We start from the raw sequence: 26,735 nt of genomic DNA on the forward strand, positions 1-26,735 counted from the left end.
AATCCAAGAATTCGTTGCGCATCATGCTCCCATGTTTCGACAAGAAGTATCACATCGAAGTCATTGGTAAGCTCATCAATGCCAATTCCCGCATTCCATGGATACCCGTTACAATTCCAAAAGCTTATTCGCAAGCGTGAGTTGGTCTCAGAGATCATGTGTCCGTATTTGTTGGGTGGACTTGCATCCTCCTTAAGTGGCTTTTCTTCTTGAGATGACACCTTAACCTTCTTGCTTCTTTACTCATATGCTTTGCGACGTACATTTTGTTGCATAAGAGTGCGATCCTCATATACATTACAACCCGTTCCTTTGAGGTAGATCCAACTATTGTCAAGGATGATCTTTCTCTTTACCTCATCAGCCATGGTACATACAATAGGTCTTTCTCACGAGCGAGGGAGGGAGGTACAATGCTTGACACCTTGAAATCTTTGGCAGAAGCAAGTTACAACAATCAAGGTGCTTGCGCCTACTCTAGGCGTGGTTGTTGCTTCAGTTAATTGAGTACCCAAAAAACCACTAAAACCTCAGCCAATATGAAAGTACATCTTTGGTTCTCTTTTAAGACCTACTTTTTGCAAGCCAAAATAAATTCAATGGATTAAAGAGTGCATTCATAGGAGTTTGATCCCAGGATGTGAGGCCGAAAAAAACTTATTCTTCGAGGGTTTAACAACCTATATGTCCTTGAAACAAAAATAAAGAGTGCATTCATAGGAGTTTCATCCCATGATGTGAGGAGTTTAACAACCTATATGTCCTTGAAACAAAGGGAAAGTTCACTATGGCCTAGATAAGGCTAGTGAGATGAATTTAATAATAAGAGACTTCTTTCTTAGGGAGAAAACAAGAAAGTGACTAAAACATTTGTTATCACAAGAAAATATCATGTTTTTCAAAACAAGTGTAACAATGAACCATTCAGATTCACATATATTTTAAAAGCATAAAAAATAATGATAAAAAAACCACTTGAAGACATTGTAACAAATAAAACAAAAATTGAAAGAAGATGAGAAAATAAAGAACTACAAGATTTTTTTTCAAAAAAAGTTGGTTGCCATGTGCCACTCATCAAAAAGCTTATCCAATGGTCCACAATTGCACCTAAAATGCAACTCTTTATTAAAGCCTATGCAATCCCAAAATGATGTATTTTAAAGTGAAACTTGATATGAGAGAAAACATAAATGATCGAATGCATACACAAAGGAACTCTGAGAGGTCAAATAGAAGATATGTAAGGTGGTGGTCACACGATGCATACTTATTTGTAGTAGCTTGGCACAGTAGAACTATGCACAAGTGTTTGCAACTATGTCAATTTTAGCATAGTTGCACAAATATGCAAAGCAATGCAGTGAATGAGTTAGAGCTTTTGTCAGCTTTTGTATAATAAAACTTTTTTATTTTGTATTCCAACGATGTGGATGCGTTTCAGGCTTTCTTTCACGCGCCCTACCGCCAGTGAGTACTCAATGGGTCTCATCTCTACACCCGATCACTGGTTGCAAACTTGAGGTATACCTACACTTGCCTGTAGAGAAGGTGATATTGTAGCCTCGCATGACCACGAGCATATGCATAGTTGCGAGCGCATACTCTGTAGGGGCTTAGTTTTGCTTATTTATCCGTAACCCCACACGACCATGCCCTAAGAGAAATGTGAATATAACTACATATTGTGCAAACGTCATAACACTCTCTTGTATGCGTGAGAAAATAATGGTTGGCCATTTAAATGCCCCCAAAAGTTAATAGCCTTCACCAGTTTTTAAAGCGTATTTTTTTAAATTTTTATTAGCATTTGGCTCTGTATTTTTAGCTTTGGAGATAATGAAAAGATGAATTTAGGTGATTTACTTCTTATTTTCCCTTAAATGATTGCAAGGTTTTATTTTATTATTATTATTGAATATTATTATGGTTTGCATATGATTGTGTAGGTAAAAAAGGAATGTATGTGGCCATGGTTAGAATTGAACATGGTGTTGATGTAATGGTTTTTTAATTATTAATATAACCTTTCACAAATTGTGATGTGAGATTTGTCCAAAAAGAAAAGGTGCGGTTTAATTTTGACACACACACCCTCATAAATTTTTTGTTAGAAATTTGCAAAATGCCCTTATGTATTTAATGTTTAGCTCATGCATTGTCAAAAGATGGAATGCCTAGGATAGGGGCGAATCTTGGCCATCGGTAAATAAAAGATCTCAGAATGACAAGATTATGGACCTTGTGTATCAAGGAGGAGTGGCTGCCATGATAGTCGATGTAATTATGGTTCCTGGATGTTGTCATGGCTTGACATGGCTTGACATGAGCATGACAAGACCTTGTATTTTTTTGGGCTGTTCAATTTAATTCACTCACAATTGTGAGTTTTGCTATTAAAAAAAAAGAAAAAAACTTTTCTTGGGTGGAATTACTCAAATGCTACTTTCAATTTCAGGAAAAATCTTTTTCACAAACATATAAAATTCCCTCTAGGATACAGTTAAACCAAAAATTAAATAAAATTATAAGTATTTTTTTTCTATTTTACACTTTTTTTAATAATTTATAAGCGAAAATTTTCCTTATCCACCTCCACGCAACCGGCTACTTGAAATTATCAACCGGCCCACTTTTCTCAACATTGGAGACTGCTTTGGAATTGGACTTGGGTCTTTATTCACACTTCAAGGAAAGCTTCAAGCTTCACTCGATTATTGACCAAGTGTCCCTCAACTTTCAAGCCTTTTGGGCAAAAAGGACCAATGATAAAGCTCAAACGATGTTATCTTGTCAGGCAAACAAAAAATGAATGCAGAGCATGTGCATACAAGTCCTTTAAGAGCATAAAAGAGCATAAAAGGGATGTGGTAAAAAAGAGCATAAAGGGAATGTGTCAAAGGCTATAAGAAGAGAAAGAAATTGCGGGTGCACAATCGACAAAAGAATGACCAAGGAAAATTTTATAGTATTAAGTATTTATTAGCCATCCTTGAGTGTGCTTAGTAACTACCATTTTAACTTAATGATAGCACATAATAAATTACTTGCTTTCTATTAATGTTTATATATTGCTTTGATTTTATTTTAATTTCTTGTCATATTCACAATTGTGAGTGGTAAATTATCGTCAAAATGAATGTATTGTCAATTGAGGTCCTTAGTCGGGGGGCATGTGACAAGCGTCGTACATATGCTCTTCGTTATTGAGCGAAATATTTGCAGCAATCGACATATCTTTGACAGCTCAACAATCGTCATAAAAAATGACTTTGATGTTGAGCTCCAATCAGCGCTCGTTGCAGGCAACCTCCGCCTGTCACGTTTTGTCCACTGGCTCCCTTCCCAAGGACACTTAACGATCGGGAATGGTTTCCTAGTAACCATTCCCTCCGTAATTAGTGCTCTCCCCATTGGCTCCCAGCATTCGCTGGTCGCCAAAGGGTGGCACAAATTACGAGGAATGGTCAGCAGGGGACCATTCCCTACCCCATAAGCCTCTTACACAGTGCCGATTCAAGATGTGTCTAGACTAGTAGCTAGTATCTTGTAGTTAACATTTTCTGAGTATCTAATGCAGATAAGTTTTTGCTCCACTCATGAGAGTCCTTATCTTTTTCAACAAAGAGAATCCAATCCTTGCTACTTCAAATATGGCCACACATGGAAAGAAGTTTTATATGGCCTTCAAAATACAAAGTAAAACCAATCGTTTTTAAAAACAAAAATAATCAATGGTCATCCTTGAAATTTGAGGGTTGGAGTGAAACTCCATGCCTTAGGAAGGACCATAAATATTATAAATAGCTGAGTTTTTCAACCTTAGTAGGTATTGTCAGGACTCAAGTCTTTTCATTTTCTACCACATTAGTACTTACCCTTCACTTTTGCATTTCAGATTGAACTTTTTTTTAAAGGTATTTTTAGAAATGAAGAAGAGTGTGACATGTAGAAGGTCTCTCTTTCTTTGAAATTTTTAAGCTCCATTATATATAGTATACAAGTATAGATATAGATGGTTTTGCTTATTTAAAGTAAAAGATATTTCATCAACTCACCTTCTTTGAGTGAGTATTGGAAGAGAAAAGAAGTAAAAATATGTATTACATAAGCACCCGATGTTATTTTCTGGGCTTCGACTATTGCCTCTAGCAATTGGACAATTGGCTTCGTGCACTTGGTCCCAATTTGATATCTCAGCCACGGAAAGCTGCAAACTCACTCTATTGCTAACCATTTAGAGAAAGCTTATCCATTTCATTCCATCCTAAGAAAGGGCCTAGTAGAAATTCTATCCACCAAAGGACTCAAATAGGTCTTGCCAATTTCCGAAAGTAGGTTGTTTAGATGGTATCTGCCTAGATGCTTTTTTATTAAATAGAAGTAAAAGGCTTTGAGGGGAAAAGAAGCATACAGAGTGAGTTACGTGGAAGAGAGAGAGGAGAGAGAGGGAGGGGGGTTTCCACTTGCGAACGTGAGGGCAATGCGAGAGAGGGATTTTCCCAATGTGATCAAGATGTGAAGAGATCAAAAGGATGCCATTTTGGTGGCAAAAGCATGAGAGAGAGAGAGAGAGAGAGAGAGAGAGAGAGAGAGAGAGAGAGAGAGAGAGAGAGAGTTGGCCTCTTTGATCGCGAACGCGGAGAGAGCGGCGAGCATGCCATCACCGTTTAATGTTGAAGGCGGAGAGAGAGAGAGAGAGAGAGAGAGAGAGAGAGAGAGAGAGAGAGAGAGAGAGAGAGAGAGAGAGAGAGAGAGAGAGAGAGAGAGAGAGAGAGAGAGAGAGAGAGAACGAACTTGGCAAATTTTTCTAAATTATTTTGGCATTCAAAACAAGCAAGTAATTAAAAGAGAGTGCCAAAAGATCGATCAAGCAAGGATACCCCATGGCCCCTCTACTCTTTGCTATTGGATTGCATCCTTTGATAACGATGCTCAAAGCTGCTGATGAGCGGGTGAAATACAAGGGTTAACCTTGCCCGACAACGACCAAATCCTGGCCAAGATGTTTGCGGACGACTCCCTTCTCTTCTTGAAGGCCTGGCCTCAGGTGCTCAAGAAGGCTCTTTAGATTGTGCAAATATTTGTTGTGGTTTCTAGGTCAAAATGTAGTATTGAGAAGTCTAGAATGATCTCCATGACGAAAAATGACTCATTTGACCCATCGGTCTAGTTTGGGAGATTGTTTCTAAGGGTAGGATCTCTAGGCATCTGGAAGCCCCCTTAGGAGTGGACGTTACTCACAAGCAAAGGTTCCAGTGGGTCCTTGAGAAGATTCAGAGGAGAATGGGAAGGTGGGAGTATGCGTTGCTTCCCTTCCAGAGTCGGGTCAGGGCGATCAACTACTCATTTATGCTTCCTTATATTTCCTTCACCAACCCGCTCCTCAAAATAGCCAAGTGTAATTAGAAGGAGTTTTTGAAACCATCTAAAAGATTCTTATGGAGGAACAACATTAAAGCCTCTGCACCGTGGCAATAGGCAAAGTCGGAAGGTATCGCTCAACCGTTGGCTCAAGGTGGCCTCGAAATTCTCAACCCTGTTGTTCATGTTGAGGCCTTGTGTGCTAAGTTTATGGTCTCAATTGCAAATCAAGACTAGTCTTGGGCTATCATGACCAAGGATATGACGGATAAGGCAAAACTCTGCTTTGAAGGTGGTTAGTGGAAAGGGATTGAGGTGCACGACAAGCTTTTAGCCCCAGGGTGGGCTAGCTTAAGACAAAGCGCCATCATGGGAGAGCTAGTACAAAAATGCAATAGAGCAACAGGGGCATTGGAATGGGGTGAATTAACTAGATATTTTCAGAACTCCATCTCGCAATGGTCCTCGTGGATGTCTATAGCTACTGGGGTTCTCTTGAATCCCTATTGGAGAGAAACTACAAGAAGGATGAATAATAAAGAACTTCAACAGCTGAGTCACTTTTGGGATAGAAATAGCAAGTGCTAGAAATCCTCTGAATAAGTTGTTGGCTAGTTTCAACTCAACGACATTAAGAAGCTACCAGTCAACAGGGTTGTTAAAGGCTTGGATACTGTTCTGATGCCGATCTGTGAATCTACTTTTGAGTGGAAAGCTTAGAAATGGCCCATGAGTAGCCGATTCTCTAAGCCCCATACCAAGGCCATTCATCAATTGTTGATTCATGAAGCTGATTGGTTCGCCCCTTTAAACAAGCAGTGGAAGAAGCAATGGTTGGAGGCCCAATGGGTAGAGGTCACGAAGAACATTTGAAATACATAGTGGCCCCGGTTTATGAAGATATTTCTGTGGAAGGTACACGGGGGGGCCTTGCCTATAAGCGTCAAGATTCAAGCGCGTGGTATCGGGCCTAATATATTTTCAGGATGTAGATAAGCTAGCAAAGGCCTCGTCCACCTTTTTATGAAATTCTCGGCTATTAGAGGCCTTGCAAGAAAGATGTGCAAATGGATACAAAGGACATGGAAGATAGGGTTTTTCAAGAGGGATTTGTTCCTTGGTGGCAAACAATTTCGAAGTTTTTCACTTTTAATATGTACTCAAGTTGGCAGATACTGCTTCTTCAAAGATAATTGGAAGGCCAAGAACTATCGTATCTTTGATAGCGACCTTTCTGTGGCTAGCTTCTTAGAGATTGTTCAAGAAAGCAAGGAGATAATTTATGTTGTAAGTAAAGTGCATAACTCAGATGATTGGCTTAGGGCAACTACAAGCATGTCTATGGTGGAAAACAATGATGGTCAATGTAAGATTTTTGTAAAACTTGTGATATTTGTCAAAGGATGGGAAGGCCAACATTAGTAGATATGACTCCTTTGACACCAATTTGGCCATTGGGAGTATTCATGAAATGGGAACTCGATTTTATGGGGCCATTCAAGAAAGTGACATCCAGAAAGAATAAATTTATTATGATGGCCACCTATTATGTCAGCAAGTGGATAGAGGCTTTATGATGTTAGCAAACAACTATGTGAAAAATCTACATCATGGTTTTTGTACGAACACGTGATTTTCACAATTTGTTGTCCCGATAGAGATTGTGTGAAACCAGGGAATTCATTTTATTAATGAAACCATCCATATATTGAAAGAAGTCTTCTCCATCGAGCATAGGAAATCAACTCCATATTATCCTCAATCAATTGAAAAACTAAAAGCAACAACCAGACCATAAAAACCATACTAACAGAGATCGTTGAGAAAGAGCCTCATTGTTGCGATGAAAAGCTATAGACTGCACCATTGGAATGACACCTTTCAAGATGGTTTATGGCATAGAGGAAATGGTACTATGGAATTCTCCATTCCCAGTCTTAGGCTAGCAATTGAGCATGGTATGGACTTTAATAAAAAATTGAAGCAACGACTAGATGAGTTATTGAGATTGGATGAGCTCTAATAGAGTGCTATGCTTGAGCAAGAGGCGAACAAAGAAGAAAGCACTCTGGCATGACAACAAGATCAAAGTCAGAGAGTTCAAGAAGGACGGCTTAGTGTTGCTATATCAATCCAAGTTAGGTACGAGGAAACCAAATATGAAAGTAGCATGATCAAGACCTTATGAGGTGGATTGGGTTTTCTTGAATGGCACAAGTAGATTGAAATATTTATCAGGGTTACTGTTGCTTGGGATCTACAATAGGGCTAAGATCAAATTGTATTATGCTCCCAGATCAAATGAAGCACCAACAACACTAGTTCTAGAGGTTAGTTCAGAATCCAAAGAGGAACCTTTGAATTTGATTTAGATTTATTCATTTTCCAGCAACACATATGAAATTTTGGAAATATTCCAAAATTTAAAGAAATGGAGGAAGGAAATGTAGACAGTGGGACAATCCTAGATGGAAAGTCATACTAGTGGAGGAACTAGTAATTATCGAGCCCAGTTACTGTAATAGCTACATAGTGGACAGTTAGTCAGAAGTCTTGTGTGGAAGCTATAAATAGGTCCCATTGCTTCATTTGATGGGCTATCATGGTACTATTGAGTCTAGTGTCATTCATGGAGCTCATTATGCTCTTGTACTCTTTTGGCTATTAAGATCATATCATCATTTGGATCATGTTGTTGTACTCAATTCTAGTTGTACTTATCTAAACACATAAACTAGTTCTAGTTCCAATTTGTTTATCATTTCCATTTCATTTATTATTGTCTCTACCTCATCTATTGTTTGAAGTCTGTCTACTTGAACTGGTTTAACTAACTCCACTAGCTCAATCCGGAATAGCTGTCAAAAGAGACCAACTCACTCCACACCCTACTATCACATTTCCTAAAATGTACTATAACTTGTTAATGCTTCCTTAATTAGGTTTTCTTGTGGCTATGTTGTATCTCTATATTTACTAGTTGTTGTAGCCATAATTGTCACACCTACTCGTTCTATTTTCACTCTACATACCCTAGCATCTCTTGACATCCTCTAAAGGATTCTATTTTTTTACAATAGTTATCAAAACCCTTCTCCATTGTTGCACACTATGCCCCTTGCAAGTTTAGTAGTCATAGCCTCATACCCTACTTGAGTGCTTGGGTTTGATCACATTAGGCTTGCTTCACCCACATTTTTAGCCTCCTTGCTGCTTCATGCACGCTCAACTACCAACCTCATATCCATAATTCTCAAGCATTGAGAGTCATTGATTAACTTAACATATAGCATTTGATATGTTTGATTTGGTCCCGTAGGTCATTTTAAAACCTTTGAGGATGATAACTCTCTCTCTCTCTCTCTCTCTCTCTCTCTCTCTCACACACACACACACACACACACACACACACACACACACACACACACACATATTTCTTTGGCTCTATGGGGTATCAAAGCATCCCTCTCCCTCTCTGGTTCCCCCCCCACCCCCCCCCTTCTCTCTCTCTCTCTCTCTCTCTCTCTCTCTCTCTCTCTCTCTCTCCCCCCCCTTCCCTATTTGAGTAACAAATCTTGAGTTACACTTTCCGTCGAGGTCTCCCTCTCGTTTAAGTAAAAATCTTGAGTTCAACATGCTAGATCAAGATCCGAGGTCTCTTGGAATTGTTTCCATGACATAATTTTTTTTCATGAGTGTGTGTGTGTGTACACACACACACACACACAAATAAATAAATAAATAAATAAGTAAATAAATAAATAATGTTTTACCAAAATCTAAGGATACTTTGATGTGAGCACACCCTACTCGCTTCTCTCTCTCTCTCTCTCTTCACACACATTTATACACACTTTTGATAATAATGGCCTGACAACAATCCTAGAAGGCAATTCACACAAGTAAAATTGTTTAGATCAAATGTGGTAGTGAGTTGTCCACGGACCTTCTCTCTTTGCCAACTCTCTCTCTCTCTCTCTCTCTCTCTCTCTCCCCCAAAACAAAACTTGATCTCCATCTAGATTTGGCATGTGGATGGTCTAGCTTTTCCATAAGTAGACATCCCCCCTCTCTTTGTAAAGACATACTCAACATTTGAGTTTTTGTTAGTGTCTCTCTTGTATGCGATCATATGCACACACACTCACCGCGACAACCGACAACTTGCGGGGAGGAAAGGCAGCACGTCTACTCGACAAATGGAAGTGGAATTAGTTTTGAAAATTTTAAATACCAACTTGTATAGTTTTTTTAAAATTATCAATATTGATCTCGAAAAAATTCCCTTGAAAAAAAAATTCCAATTATAACTTCAAAGGTCAGATTTACATTAGATCCCCCCCACACAAAAAAACTACCTTTTTTTGGTAGATGCAATCAGAACTGGTGCATTTACCTATATTGGTCCAGACAGATGCTCGCAATGCAGGGCGGCGTGTGAAGACCTCTCTCACTTGTTAAAGGAATGTCCTACGATCTATGGTTTGACGGGCAAGGTCTACAAATGGATCCAAAAAACATGGAAAATAGGATTCTTTAAGAACGATCTTTTTGTGGGAGGGAAGACATATAAGAGCCAAGCAACGCGCATCACTACACAAATAGTGAGGTATTGCTACTTTGAACACATTTGGAAGACAATGAATTGTCGGATCTTCAAGAACTCCTTGGAGGTAGCCAAGTTCAATGAGATAGTCCAAGAAAGCAAGGCAATGATCATCGCTATTGGACAGCAAAGGAACTCAAAGGACTGGAAAAGAACCTTGGGTGGTGCAATAACGGACACACAAAGTTGTAAGTATGGGTTGAGCTTAAGTCATGGGGTGGCTCCCCCATTAGCCATTGTAACTATGATCCTATGAAATGGCCATGGCTCGGCATGAGCATGGTACGAATATGTAATTTGTTGGATATATTAATATTAGCCACTCACCATTGTGAGTTTTGAAAAAAAAAAAAAACTCTTTTCACTGTGCATTGTCAAAGGCTCTTTATTTCCAACTTCCACTTTTTCATTTAGATGTTTTGAGAGATTTTCATTCCAAGTGTTCAGCATTCATCGTTTTCTCATCTCTATTATAAAGAGTATAGATAGATAGATAGATGTTTATGTGGGCTTTCTCATTTCTCTACTTTCTAAAACAAGCCTTGGTGAAGAAGGAGTGTTCGGTGATTTGTGGGTTGGTAGGGAAGAGTTGCAAAAGACAGGGAAGAGTTGCAAAAGACCTGGAAGATAGGATTCTTTAAGAATGACCTCTTCTTGGAAGGGAAGGTGTTTAAGAGCCAATGTGTTCATTAAAGGAAGGTCCATTTATGACAACATCTTGGCAGTAATGGTGGGCATTGAGAATACGCAACTTGCATGAAGCAAGAGTGCATTCTTCGACAGTTGGACCTTGATAAGGTTTATGATAGAATAACATGGTAATATATAAAGCCGTCATGGAAGCTTTGGTCTTTGGGCCTCACCTATGTTGTCTTATACATACACTAGGGTTGGTAGCCAGTTAGAGCTCCTGTTTAACAATAGAATAGTGGGCTCCTTTGAGGTCAAAAGGTCTATTAAACAGGGATGCCCTCTGCCTCCCCTACTTTTTTTCATAGGATCACATCCTTTCATCACTCACGATGCTCGAAGCTAGTGCTGAGCGAGGGGAGTTGCAAGGCCTAGATTTACCAGGAAATAGCCTACTACTAGCAAAACTATTTGCAGACGATTCTTTCCTCTTCTTGAAGACATGCCCCCATGTTGTCAGGAAAACTCTGGAGATTGTGCAAATTTTCTCAGTGGCTTCAGGATCCCAGTGTAATATAGAGAAGTCAAGACTGATCTCCCTGTCAAAAAATGACTCCTTTGACCCCTCTGACTGGTCGGGGGAGATTATCACAAAAGGGAATGTTTTCAGACATTTGGGGGGCCCCTTGGGGTGGAAATCACTCACAAACAAAGATTTCAATGTCCTCGGAAAAATCAGAACAAAAATGAGTAGGTGGGACTATGCTCTTTTCCCATTCCCAAGCCGGATTAAAGTGATTAATGCATTTATGCTCCCTTATATTGCCTACACTAGCCCGCTTCTCAAGATGGAAAAGTGTCACTGGAAAGAGTTCTTAAAGCCAATAAAACGATTTTTATGGAAAAACAACACGAAATCCTCTAGGCCATGGCAATGGGCCAGTTGGGAGTCAGTCACTTGGCCAGTGGATCAAGGAGGCCTTAGAATTCTCGACCCTGTGGTCCATGGAGAAGCTCGGTGCACAAAATTTGTAGTCTCATTGGCTAAACAAGATCAAGCTTGGGCTATTATGATAAAAAATATGATAGAAATAGCTAAACTTGGTTCGAAAGGTGGTAAGTGGCAAGAGGTAGAGGTTCATGACAAACTATTAGCCCCGACATGGTCTACCCTAAGTTTGGGGGGCTTCTTAGGGGAATTGGTAAGGAAATGCAACAAGGCAGCGGGAGTCTTAGAGCGGGGAGAAGAAACCAGATACTTCGAGAACTTCATTTTGCACCGGTCCCCCTGGCTCTCTAAAGTTGTAGCTCCACCACAAAGTCCCTATTGTATAGAAACATCTAGGAGACTAAATAATAAGGGACTAAATTGACTTAGGCACTTCTAGGATGGTGACATGAAGAGATGGAAAACCATTGATCTTCTGGTAACCCAGTTCTTACTTAATGGCTTGGAGATATTATTGGTCAACAAAGTGATAAAAGATCTTGACAATGTAGTGATGCCAATCTATGAATCGGGGTTTGAATGAAATTCCTAGAGATGGCCTGAAACCAGTCTCTTATGGAAACCCCATTCTAAAAATGCATATATCATGCAATGATTCACGAGAAGAATTGGTCTAGCCCCCTTAACAAGATATGGGAAAAACAATGGCCAGAGGAATGGTGGGAGCAAGTAACAAAAAACATATGGAAGCCAAAGTTGACGTAGTACATGAAGGTATTTCCATGGAAGGTAATGTGGGGTGCTCTTCCAACGGGGGTGAAGATACAAGAGAGAGGGATTGGGCCAGATCGATGCTTGGGGTGCAGGTTAGCTAGTGAGAATCTGGCCCATCTATTCATGGAATGCCCGGCTATCAGAGGCATCGCAAGGAAAATATGCAAGTGGGTACAAAGGACATGGAAAATTGGTTTTATCAATACTGATTTATTCCTTGGAGGTAAGAAGGTGGGAAGTCCTACCCTCCTCATCAGCACTCAAACTATCAGGTACTTCTTCTTCCATAATGTATGGCAAACAAGGAATCGCTTGATATTCAAAGGAGATCATGAGGTGGCAAGCTTTGCAAAGATTATACAAGAAAGCAAAGTGCTAATATGGACGCTTGGGCGCAAGCAAAAATTGGAAGATTGGTCTAGGACTACTCATGCCTTGTTGTCAACAGACGATAAGCAAAGCCTATAAATTTTGTTCAAATTTGTGGGTGAAAGGCCTTACTACGAGGCAGAAAATATCCAGCTTGAAAACTTTTGCACCTCAAGGCTCGATACAAGCTTGAGGTTGGTTTTGTAATATTATGATGTGCTTAATACAATACACTCACATATTGTTAGTTTTGCCCAAAAAAAAAGACAAGTGCTGCTTATTGTAACACAAATTGTTAGATTTTGTTACATCAAAGTTTGAAAGGCTAGGAACTCTGAGATATTTGAGAACGCCATGGAAACAACTAGGTTCACGAAGATAATACAAGAAAACAAGGGGGCGATTTTGGTCATTGAAAAAAGGATGAACACAAATGAGTGCAATAGGTCTATTCCGCAACAATGACTAACTTACATAATTGAGGGTGTGGGGCCTTTGTTTGGCGTGGGGTGGCTCCCTTGTCAGTTGATGTAACTAAGGATCTCTTGAGTTGTCATGGCTAGACACAAGCATGGCAAGACTCTGTAACTTTTCTATCATGAGAATATAATCTACTAACCATTGTGAGTTTTGCAAGGGAAAAAAAAAAGGAAAAAAATGAAGAAGATCATTTGATGTGAAGTATGCACTGTTTGAATTCTTTTTTTGATATTGTAACTTATAACAAGGTGAAGAGTCGTGAAGGCCTACTAAAGTTACGAGGGACAAGAGTTATCAAGATTAGGTCTTAACGAATGCCTACAATTACATATCACTTTTGTTGTGTTTTAATATAAAATTATATTTTTCAAATACACACATAATTACAAAAATGTTATGATGCAAAAACAGTTGATACGTGCAAAATGATGCAACAGGGTTGGGGCACAAGTGAGAGGTGAGAGGGGCTCCCCAATCAAGGTCTCTCTGTTTGCATGCCCCGTATGATTTGCATGTTCTACCTTGTATTTTACCCCTTTCCCATCTATGAATCCTATTGAGCCTATCGTCCTCTCTCTCAGTCGTGAACTCACCCCCTCCCCCTTTTGGGAACCCGGGGGGGGGGGGAGATGACCTCATGGAACTTCATGAAGTTCTTCAGAACGGGTTCACTCTATTTAGGCCAATCCTAGAGCCCATGCTCAGTTAATTCTTATTACCTCTAACCCACTATTTCAAGCTCTTCCTATAGGGATTTCTTTCATGTCCAAAGAGGTAGCATAGGACATTGCTAGCTACAGAGGAGTGGGCTTCTATCCTCAACAATTGACATATGCCTCCATTGCAAGCAAACCTCATTTAAGCCCTATCCCTCAAGTAGGAGGAAACTTGCTCAGGACTCTTCGACCTCCACATCAGATTTAGATGCCATGTATTCACTCCAATGTTAATCTCATGTCTAGATTAAATCCTATGAGCATTCAAGAGGACATAGGGGATTTGTCTAAACAATTACATCAGGCTCAAGAGCTTGAGATAGAAACTCAAGCCACTAGGGGTAATGGGGGAGAAATCCATACTCAACCTCAGTAATCTCCATATCAACCATAGAGGTAACTCAGAGAGGAGGAAAGCAGTGCCTCTGAACCAGACATTGAACAAGATACTAATGATGATGTTGCTATTCCCATTAATGAACTAGAACTTTGGCACTCTCAGTTGCAAGATAGAGTAGTAATAGGGTTGTTTCATGGGGTCAGGCCCTATGTTGAAGCTCTAAGAAGCTGGATGTCTCATAATTGGGAAAATAAGAATATTAAGGTTACCATGTGCAGTATTTACCAAATAACTATTTTTTTTTTTTTGGTGAAGACCCTAATGCAGCTTTGAGATCATAATTTAGGTTCAATGGATAAGTAGAAATTCTCCCCTCTCTGTCTTCAATTGGTATCAAGGCTTCAACCCAAGAGGACCTAGATCAACCAAGGCCCCTGTTTGGGTCAATTTTCCTGACCTTCCATTTGAATACTACCCATGGCTTAAAAATATAGGTGCCAATGTAGGTAGGGTATTGGGGCAAAGATCAAGAATTGAGATTAACTCCAAGTGGGATCCACAAATATTAAATGAAGTTGATCTAAAGGTAAATTTGAAGAGTATGATTCCAATCAGGGACTCTACTCGGAATCTCCTTCACCTACAAATAGTCTTGTAGAAGAACCTCCCTAATGCATGCTTCCATTGTATGAGTAAAGGGCACCACATAAAATATTTTCTAGACCTTAAACCCCACTCCATAGGAGGAAGCCCAACAGGAAAGAAAAGACACTTTTCAACCAATCCAAAAAAAGGAGCAATGCTAATAATAACAAAAATCCCAAATAGCCATCTAGTAGGAGCAGAAATAGCTTTAGCCCTCTATTGCAAGAGGTATTTGGCCCCTTCAACTATGACATGCAAGAAGAGGAAGACAACAAGGAAGAGATGAAGGACGACACTTCAAAAAATGACGATGAATAGAGAGAAAACGATCTAGCACCTAGTGCCACAGATAATTAGAACAATGTAGAAGGACAAAAGCTACCATCCCCTTCTGACAGCCCCTTAAGCGAAACAAGGGGACTCTCTTTTGATGAAACTTCAGACTGTGAGGATGCATTTGTGCCTAGTACCTAGTATAAAGATAAAAATAAGGATGATGTAGATCTGTTTCAAACTCAACTACATGAGCAAGATAATTTAGCAAAGGCTTAGCTGAGGAGTGACTCTGATAAATTAGTGGATATTGTTATGACCCAAGCAAAAGAGGAGAGACTACCCATGGCCCCTCACTTCTCTTCCAAAAGGAATAAGGATCCTCCAAGGACCCTACCAAATCTTCAATATCTCTAGAAAAACCATAAAAAAGCAGTAAAAAATGAAGTTCCCACACATCAAAGCATTCACTTTCAACTACAAGGGTCTTATTGATCCTCTCAGAGCCCATGTAATAAAAAAGTAATTGACACTAACCTTAAGCCTGCCTTCATTTTTTTGTAGGAAATCAAAGTCATTGGTTCTAACTTGACCTCTAACCTGCAAAGACTGGGTTGTGGATACAACTGGTATTCTACTTACCATATGCATGGCAGAGGAGGTACAGCTTTGGGAATTTTAGATCAGTATAACCATTTTGTGCATCAATTTCACACCTCAAAAAGGGGTAATTGGGTGGCAATATCCCTTTCCAGCCCATTTTATGCTCTAATTTCTATTTATGCTTCAAATTTAGCAGTGGGAAAGAGCCAAAGTTTGGGAGGAGTTATCTAAATTGTTAGTGCCTTGCATTTGTGCAAGGGACTTTAACATGTTTGAATCCTCTTTTAACAGATGGAAATAGTTAGGACTAAACATCAATGGCAATGAGAAATTGAAGTGGGAGATGGCTCAAACCAAGTTCAACCTTATAAATATTTTTGAGAGCACATCACTGACATGGAACAATAAACAAATGGGGGATTACTACAGAGTAGCAAGGCTAGAAAAAATTTACATGACTCTAACCTAATGCAAGAGTATTGGCAGGTATGCAATCTCAAGGATTACTCTATCTTAGTGTTTGATCGTGCACTAGCTGTCTTTGAGTTGCAAAAGGAAGAGTGTGTTTATAAGACAGGATGGCCTCACATAGATCTCACTCCTTTCACTTGATGTTGTTAAAGGAAAAGTAGAGGAAATATTTACTTCAATTTTTAGCAATAATGGGTTAGCCTTCAAGGCTTGGGATATAGTAATTAGGGATACTCAAAGACTGCTCCCTGACTACAAAAAGAAAGCTAGGGCCATTAGGGAAAATAGAAGGATGATGATAAGGAAAGATACAGAAGATCTTAAATCTCTCTCTGACCCCAATAGTCCTTCTCCCTCTCTTTAATGTGAGCTGAAAGCTAAACTTAGAGAGGAAGAACTTCTGGCTGCTAGATCCTTTCTTCTATGAGCAAGAGAATTTTGGGCAGGTAAAATTAATAAGCTTGATAAACATATGTTCAACCTCCTTTAAAAAAACAAGATTAAAGACTTTATCCCAATGCTTAAAATTAAGGATGGTCAAATATCAGGTTCTCATAAAGATAACCTAAAGGCTGCTAAGATTTCTTTGCTGATACTTTTTCCCTCCCCCCCAAAAAGAGGAGCTGACCTCACACCTACCAGAGCCACTATTGCCAAAGCAAGAAAAAAAGTTTGTGTCTGAGCATATAACTAAATCGATGGATCAACCCATTACAGAGGGGGAGTTGATGGATTCCATTGGTGCTCTTAAAAATGGAAAATTTCCTCGTTTTGATGGTCTTCCAAATGATTTTTTTAAAATTTATAAAGATTTTCTCTTGCCCCATCTCTTGTCCATATGGAAGGAGACTCTAAAGGTAGGAGCTCTATCCACCTCTATGAATACAGGAGTTATCAAGCTCATACATAAAAGGGGGGAAAAAGAGGACTTAGGGAATTGGAGACCTATCACCTGCCTTCTGTGTACAAGATTTTCTTCGTGGCCTTAGCTAGAAGATTGAATACTATTATACATCAGATAATTTTTCCAGAACAGAAAGGATTTATAAACGGTAGATACGTACTTGATGCAATCATCACTTTGTGGGAAGCCATTAAATTTGCATAGGACAATGATCAAGATTTCATCTTTTTGATGATTTTGACAAAGCTTATGATAGAATTGAATGGGATTTTCATTTTCCAAGCATTACATGAAATTGGCTTTGAAAAATATTTTATCAAATGCAGTCAAATTCATTTTGGAAATGCCCGTGCTACATAAATGGGGAACTTTCTTAAGTCTTTCCTCTAAAAAGATCCATAAGGTAGGGATACCCCATTGCTCCTCTTTTGTATGCCATCTGCTCTGATGCTCTTGGATGGTTAGTGCACGATGGTATAGACACAGGCACTATGAAAGGCATTGAAATCCTTCGTATGGACAAGGACCTGGTTCTACAGATGACACTAACTCCCTTTTGCCTAATGACTGTGATTCAGTGGCTCATTTTTGGAAATGCTTAGATACCTTCTGTAAAGCAAGTGGGTCAGTGATAAACCACTCTAAAATTGGTTTTAAAGTTCTAATGATCATGTCCCACAGATTGTCTCAAATTTTGGACGCATGGAGATAAGCAATGGGCAAGTGTTCATGCTTTTAGGTATACCAATGGGCTTTAAGGTCACATATGCTCAGAGATGGGAATGGGTCGTATCCAAATTTAGACAAAAGCTTGATAAGTTGCAAAATCATCCAAGATCTACCTCAACCAGAGCATTTGTTTTGAATCATTATCTGCTTCCTTCTTAATTTATTTCTTGTCTTGTTGACGTCCAACCAAGTACCTGATGAAGTAGATCAAGTACTTACTTTGGGGAGGTGATTATGAGAAAAACAAGATCTCAAATGTCCCATGGGACATCTGGTATCTACCCAAACACAAGGGGGGACTAGGACTTCTCAACCTGGAAAAGATTTCCACCAGCATGGCTGCCACTGTAGAACTAATGCAGAGGTAAGAAGGGCTTTGCAAGCAGTAACTAGTCATCTCAACCTTCAAGCTCTAGATTACAAAGAACTCTATGAATATCTGGAGAGGTCTCCTATTATGGCTTATACGGATTTAAAGAAATTCCTCAGTATTTAAGAATTCTTCATCCTACCCCTGTTGTGGCTTTTAATGTTTGAGCTTAAACAATCAACTTTTAGGTTATGTAATCAAGCACAAGATGTTCTACCAGATGGCAGCAATGGAGTACAATTGTTCCCATGTATTGTCATTCTACCAGATTTTGAATGTATCAGATGCTATAAAGTCCTTCTTAGCCTTGGGGCTATCCCACCCCTTCTTGTGGGACCCATGTATTCCTTTATTTATTTATTTTAATACATTTCCACCTTCTACAAAAAAATGTTATGATGGGCCTTGGCACACCTACTTGGCCCAAGTCCTAATACATGGAATCTTCACAGATTTTGTCCCACATTTCACATTTGAATCAAACATAACAACTCGTCTTTCGGTGTTGCACGATGTTGGTCAACAAAGAAGCTAGTTCCATTCTTGCATCTCAGATTTGTCAAACACACCACCTCGATTTTTGGATGAGCCTGCCATAGAAAGTAGCTGGTTGTCGCGAGCATGGAGCTGTATGCCAAAGAGCGTGGAAGCTAGGTGTTTGCATGAGCTTGACACGATGCCAATCAAGAAGTCGGATGAGGGTCAAAAGCGAAGACTTCTGTGCAATAGCACTGTGAGAGAGAGAGAGAGAGAGAGAGAGAGAGAGAGAGAGAGAGGGGGGGGGGGAGGGGGATATCCTTACACCAAAATCACATGTCAAAATTTACAAAAAGGGGTAGAACTAATAGAATGTGGAACAACTGTATTTCACAACTCAAGGAGGCAAAGTTTATAATGACAAAATTCTTGACAAGTATGCAACAATATGTACAACAACCAAATCTGGTAGTCCAAATGCAACAGCAAGGGGGAAGGGAAGGGGAAGTGAATTGAAGTAAAAAGTTGGGAGGGAGTGGGCTCAATAGGTTGAAATAGCCAAGTATTTATAGTTCATAATTTTTCCATGTCCAAATTACATCATTCATAATTCTACATTGATATTATTAATACAAAGCAAAAAACATTCTGTGTGGGTTATATAACACAATTGTACAATTGTGAGTATGGCCAAAAAAGATAGAGGGAGAAAGACTTACAAATAACTCACAAAAATAAACAAGGTAAAGAGTCACAAAAGCCTACTAAAGGTAAGACCCCATCATAAGGGGGACGAACATCTAATCCGAAATGGTTTATATGCTACGAAGGGCTCCACTTAAACAAAAAATTGAAAGGCTCACAATGGCATTCTAAAACAAATTAAAATAAAAAGGAAGTGAAATAAATAAAAGGCCCCATTGTCAAATTAAAATATTTTTTTTTTAATGTTTTCATAGGAAAAGGTAAGTCTAATAGGCATAAGATATAATAAGATTAAAAAAATTGATAATTTTCACATTTGTGAAAAATTTATATGTAATAAAAACATCAAAGGGACCCATTGCCAATTAAAACAAAAGAAATTTTTAATGTTTTTATAGGAAAAGGTAGGTCTAATAGGCAGAGGATATAATAAAATTTAAAAAATTGATAATTCTCACATCCCGTGAAAAAATTATAAACACAAAAAAAAGATACATTAAAAATTTTCAAAAAAATATTTTAATGTTTTTTATAAAAAAAGATGATTTAAGAAGCATAGAAAATAATTAAACAATTTAGTGAAATTTTTTTTTTTGAAGTCTTTAGATGAGAGGACCCTTTATTCATTCCTCACATCATGGGATCAAAATCGCTCTTTCTACTCTCATTAGATCGAATCTTTATAGATCCTACTTCAACTTAGCAATTCAAGTTTTGCACGTCTCAAATAAGCACCAAACAGTGAGCAACCTCGACCTTACGACCTCACCAAGTGAGAAAGAGATCGTTGAGCTGAGCCACTCCACCTGCGAGTTGTTTGTTGCGTACAATGCGAGTGCAAACATATAAAGAAAAAGGAAGTCTCCTTCTCCTAGCTCTGTGACATAGCCTCGCTTGTCAACCCTGAGGTCACTCTCCCACCTCCAATTGGTTGGTTGCCCACCATTTTCGACCTCCCTCTGGCTTTGCTTGTTATTTTCTCCCTTCGACAAAAAGGCATCTCACTAAAAAAATCAACGCAAAATCCAACCCAAAATCGTATACACATGTTTCCTATGAATACTAGTATGTGACCCACACATTGCCGTGGTGGCTAAGAGAAAACCTACCTTTTTGATATCCACGTAGAGTATCCACTTTTTTAATATCCACATTGAGTATCACCGTTTTGAGTTCACGTCGTATCTCCTCAAGCTTTGAGGTCTCTTTGGATTGCTCTTTTGACATTAAATTTTTTTCCTCTTCTTCTTTTTTCTCTTATTGTTTATGTAATCTCTCTCTCTCTCTCTCTCTCTCTCTCTCTCTCTCTCTATCTCCCATCCATACACGCTTATACGTATCCCCTTATTTGCAATCCACATCATGGAAACAATCTCACTCATCTCCCATATGTAAAGTGTGAGCTTTGTCCTAAAGTGTGAGTCAAGGAGAGAAGAGTGGAATTATCCCACATGCTGTGAAGCAAGGCTGTAGAGATACTTAACGCTCATTTTATGAATGAATAAACACAACTCTATTTTGCACTACATGGTTGTCTATGGTGAGCTTGTGCTAAGCTAAGTCAATACTCAAGATTGTGTTTATGAGTCCAAGCTAATTCTATCTTGGAACCCGTTCACTTCAGTGATAATCTTGCTTACACACACACTTGCACCATGTTTCTCTTTCATCCACCCTAGCTAGAATGATCCCATTCCTAACAATTGGTATCAGAGCTCGGGTATGCTAGCTAGGCTTGCTATTATGCATTTGTATGTTTGTACAATTAGCATTCATTAATCATCATTAGGTTTTCTCTTTTATTGCATAACACACGCATAATTGATACTCTATTGGCTAGCATGAGCATGTTCTTGAGCTAAAGACTCTTGAGCCACTACTCACTGGCTAATTGGAAGCTTAATTAGCATTGGAATTCATTAATTCACCATTAGTCCTTGCATTTAGCTTAGATTTTTCATGATTTTAATTCCCCAATTACTCTTTGTGCAAGCTCTTCCTTGAAGTGTGATTTGTGTGTGTGCAAAGTCATTATCAAGAGCAATCCGTTGAGCCCCTAACCTCTTCCTTGGCACACAATCAGCTCATCTAATTTTAGGGTGTATGTGAAGCTTTTGTGTGTGCCATCCTGCTACAGATTTTTTGAAACACCCTTTGAATGCCCACTAATCTTAAGTCCCACAAGCTTCCAAAATGTGGTGAGAACTCCTATTTTTTAATAGGTTAACCAACCTCTTTGAAGGGCCACATCTCTAAGGAGGGCGGACGCCCACTGGGCGCATTGTAGAAGGCGGTAAACTCTTTTACAAGGGACTTTCGGGTCCGACTGCGACCGATGGAAGCCCCAAACCCGAGCGTTCCGCATCGGGGGCCCGCTCTTGCTGCTGCCAACTGGCCGCATTGTGCAGTTTGCAAGAATGGCCACGATCGACCGGCCATTGCTCGCCCCTACCCGCGCTTTTGCCCGCCCTTGCCCGGATGTGTTGCCCACCGCGGAACCTGCCCCAATTGCCCGGACCTGCCCGCCTGCCCAGTACATTGCACTTTCCCACCTGCAGCAGTCGGCTGTGACCTACTCATATTAACAACTTAACAACTTTGCAATAGGAGTACCCACAAGAAGGTGATCCCGCACCACTTCAAACCTCAGTAGCCTCATTTGCTCCCACCGAGCCACAACAAATTTAAAGCCATCGATCTCCAAATTTCAACAAGAATTACAAGTCGGGCTTCCAAGAAGCCAAAGAAACCAAATTTTCTTTGTAAAGAGTGGCTTCACCTTGGTGAAGAGGATCTTCACAAAGAAATAGAAATCTCTCTCTCTCTCTCTCTCTCTCTCTCACCCCTACAATTAAACTCTAAGATCATTGCAACCAAGCACGACAACTTGCCAATAAAATCTTTCAAGGGTTATTTGTGCTCGTGTAAAGAGGTAGACACTGGCTAGGAGAGTCTCCTAAACTAAGACCCCTCTATTTAGCACAAATGGGTGAGAAGGGAATAGAAAAATTCAATGGGGAGGGGTTCCACACCTGGCAAACGAAGTTAAGAGGATACCTTATGAAAAAATGTTTGTGGTCTGTCATCAACACTGCCTTAGAGAAACAAACCAAACCCAATGGAGTGCAGACTAGGGCAGCTACACTCATAGAAAGTGCACAAAATTTAGCCAAAGACGAACAAGCTTTAGGAATCATAATCACCTCCTTGCATGACAACTACGTGCATTTCATAGACGAATGTAAACATGCACATGATGCCTAGCATGTCCTAGAAATTAATTTTGGAGCCAGGGCCAAAAGAAGTAAAGTTAGTCTCAAAAGACAGCTTTACAAAATCATTATGACTGAAGGGGAGGACATTGCTAGCCTAGTAAATAGGCTTAAGAGCATTGTCACGCAGCTCACTTACATCCAAGTTGAAGTACCAAAAGACGACAAAGTGGCCATACTATTAAGTGCATTTCCACTTTCTTATCACCACTCAGTCACAATTCTTGAAGAAAAAGATCCGGCCCCACCTTTCCAAGATGTCATCAACTCAATCCAAGCAGAAGAAAGAAAGAAAAAAGGATCATGAACCTCATCCAGGAGGGGTTTTTATCACAACATCCTCAAGGGGAAGATATTCGTCATCAATGTCATCAACCGGAAGAAAGTGTTATGAATGTGGAAGAGTGGGACACGTAGCGAAAGACTGCTACACAAACAAACCTTGCAACAAATGCGGTAAGAAGGGACACCCTCCTTCTCGATGCTACTCAAATGGAGGCAGTAGAAGTGGAGAAAGCAGCAGCAGTAGAAGCAGTAGCAGAAGCCATGAAGGGAAGAGACCTATCAAAGGACCGGCTCACATGGTAGAAGACAAAGAAGACGAAGGTGAGAACAACCTTGTCTTTTATGAAGACCCATTTTGAAGATGCAACTTCTCTACTTGTAGGGGAGGACTTTTATTTTCCTGTGTGGATTTTATCATCCTATGTGGATTTTGTCAGCCTGTGTGGATATTACCATCCTTTGTGGATACCGACTTATCATCCTGTGTGGATATTGCATCTTCAGTACTTTGTCATAGTCCAAACCTCCAGGGGAGGATTGTAAAGTGTGAGCTTTGTCCTAAAGCGTGAGTCAAGGAGAGAAGAGTGGAATTATCCCATATGCTGTGGAGCAAGGCTATAGAGCTACCTAAAGCTCATTTTATGAATGAATAAACACAACTCTATTTTGCACTACATGCTTGTCTACGGTGAGCTTCTGCTAAGCTAAGTCAATACTCAAGATTGTGTTTATGAGTCCAAGCTAATTCTATCTTGGAATCTAATTCACTTGAGTGATAATCTTGCTTACACACACACTCACACACTTGCACCATGTTTCTCTTTCATCCACCCTAGCTAGCATGATCCCATTCCTAACACCATACTCTTTTGTGCGAGATAGGGTATTAGTGCACTTAGCCCCTTAGTTTATGCACAATATGCCCTTGCAAGTTTGAGAGTCTCTAATCAGCTCAGAATTGTATTGACATGTTTCATTTGGCTCCATAGATCATATTTGATTCACCAGCTTTTGGTGATTAGATTAGAAATATCTAACTTTTGTGAGTAAATTTTGTCCATGGTGTTATTATGCTGCTCCAACCCCTCTCACTCTAGCCTTTACTCTTTGCTTTTGTGGTGTTTTGGTGGGTGTGGGCATCCTACTTGGCTTCAATGACATTCTAGGCATGTAAATAAGGGTCTCTCAATAGCATATCCCTAGTTCTTTGGTGTGCTAGAGGAGATGTTGCCAAGTGTGATGGGAGAGAGGAGAGGTGTGAAGTATGTAAGCACCTTCAAAAATCAAGAAAAACCATTACAAAATAGTTGAAATGGGTATGAATCCATAAAAATGATAAATCAAATGATTGATAGGTGAAGGGCACAATCTCTCGAGGGGCTCTCAGGGAATTAAAGATGAGTTTTGTGCACACTTGTGGTGATGCTAGGACACGCTTGAAACTCTTTCAAGTATTTGGTCCAAATTTGAAGCATTTGTTGATGTTCATACTAAAACTTGTAAAATTTTGTCAGTTTTCTTGATTGCGAGCTCAAAATCTAGCCAAGGTTTTTATGAGAAAAAAAAAGTTAGACAATGCACACACAATTAACCTCTCTTTCAGAATAGGTCACGCATCTCCATCTCTGAAAATGGCAGAGGAGCGAAGCATGGATGCACATAGATTCCTCTCTCTCTCTCTCTCTCTCTCTCTCTCTCTCTCTCTCTCTCTCTCTCTCTTATGACACATATACACACGACCCCTCACACCCACACACACGTTAATGAAATTCTCTCTGTATCTCCCTCCTTCCCTCTCTCTCTCATCGCACACATACACACCCTCACACCCACACACACATCAATAAAACTCTCTCTCCCTCCCCTCAATTGGTGATGCAATCTGGCTACATATTCAAGCTAGCTAAGTGAAGAGTTGTATCTCTTGGGTAAACAAAGGGAGCCAACATGATGACATGCCACTCAACCTATTACACGCTGCCAAGCTAGCAAATAGGGTAGCCCACAGTATGATACATATTCAAGCTAACTAAGTGAAGAGATGTATCTCATGGGTAAACAAAGGGAGCCAACATGATGACATGCCACTCAACCTATTACATGTTGCCAAGATAGCAAATAGGGTAGCCCACAGTATGATGACCAGCCTATCCACTCTCGGCACTAGGGAACGCCCATTGCCCACCCCTAGGATTGCTTGCTCGACTTGTGTAAGATGGATCGCCCATGTGAGCACTGGACCTAGGCTCACGAGGGAGAGCACCCAGTGTTTGAATGGCTCCTACCCAAGCTATTTCTCTTTGCAATCGAGCTTAATGTCATGTGTCCTCTCTCTCTCTCTCTCTCTCTCTCTCTCTCTCTCTCTCTCTTTGTGTTCTCCCCCTCCCTCCCAATACACACACACACACACACACACACACACACACACACACACACACACACATACATGTACGTGCATGCACCCTTCTATTTGGAGGCTATTTGAAATTGGTATTTGATTAAAATTGGAATTTTGTGTAATAATTACAAAATCCAAGCTAGACTCCATACTAACAATTTTGACCATCCCATCCACTCTCGACACCAGGGAACGCCCCTAGGATTGCTTGCTCGACTTGTGTAGGATGGATCGCCCATGTGAGCACTGGACCTAGGCTCATGAGGAAGAGCACCCAGTGTTTGAATGGCTCCTACCCAAGCTATTTCTCTTTGCAATCGAGCTTAATGTGTGTTCTCTCTCTCTCTCTCTCTCTCTCTCTTTGTGTTCTCCCCCTCCCTCCCAATACACACACACAGACACACACACATACATGTACGTGCATGCACCCTTCTATTTGGAGGCTATTTGAAATTGGTATTTGATTAAAATTGGAATTTTGTGTAATAATTACAAAATCCAAGCTAGACTCCATACTAACAATTTTTTAAATTTTGAACTTTTATGGCCATTGATTCAAATATTTTTTATTTTTATTGAAAGGTTGAAAGTTGAGGTTCAGAGATTCCCACCTTCATAAGAATGAGATATTTTGTAAGGTTCTCTTTCAAGTAAAGCATTGAGTGACACATGGATGCCTTCTCCTTTCTCAACAATTTTAAGTTGCATTATATATAGTATAATATAGAATTGTTTAATTGTTTGTTCTCTAAAGTCATTTTCAAGCATGCCCAAAAAGTGAATGTAGGCTTTGGAGAATAGCATTTAAAATATTTAAATTGGCTAAAAATTTTAAAGCCCATAGGGACACTTGTCTAGCAACAAACAAAATTGAAAGACCTTCACCCTTGGGGTACTAAGGCCAAAAAGAGTGGATTTAAAGTCGTGTGCAAAAAAAGAAGAAAAGGGGGGAAGGGGGGGGGGGGTGTTTGGGGGTTGGGGGAATATGTAAAGAAAACAAATTTCTTGATGAAAATGAGAGCTCTCTTGAGGAGAAATATATGATGAAAACCTTTGATTGCCTAATTTATAATTCTTTTGCGGTTGATAAATATGATGTTGCATAGCCTCAATTAGGAGTCGATGGTGGAGTATCTGGGATTCTAGGTTAGTAGTTGATTGGTGGTTGCCACTACCTTTTGGATCTCATTTATGATGTTGATACCATAGGCCTACCTTTTCCTACCTCTTTTATTCCTTAATTGAAGTTGCTCTCTCATAATGTTGCCAACCCTTTCAATATGAAGTCAACCAATGATTACATATTGATCGGGTAGACCTAATGATGTGAGTATGGTGAGGGTGGGTGTATCTAATGGATATCAACATAAGCAAT

This window comes from Adiantum capillus-veneris, chromosome 24 (assembly GCF_014529385.1).
Source record: "Adiantum capillus-veneris isolate H3 chromosome 24, ASM1452938v2, whole genome shotgun sequence".
Lineage (NCBI taxonomy): Eukaryota > Viridiplantae > Streptophyta > Polypodiopsida > Polypodiales > Pteridaceae > Adiantum > Adiantum capillus-veneris.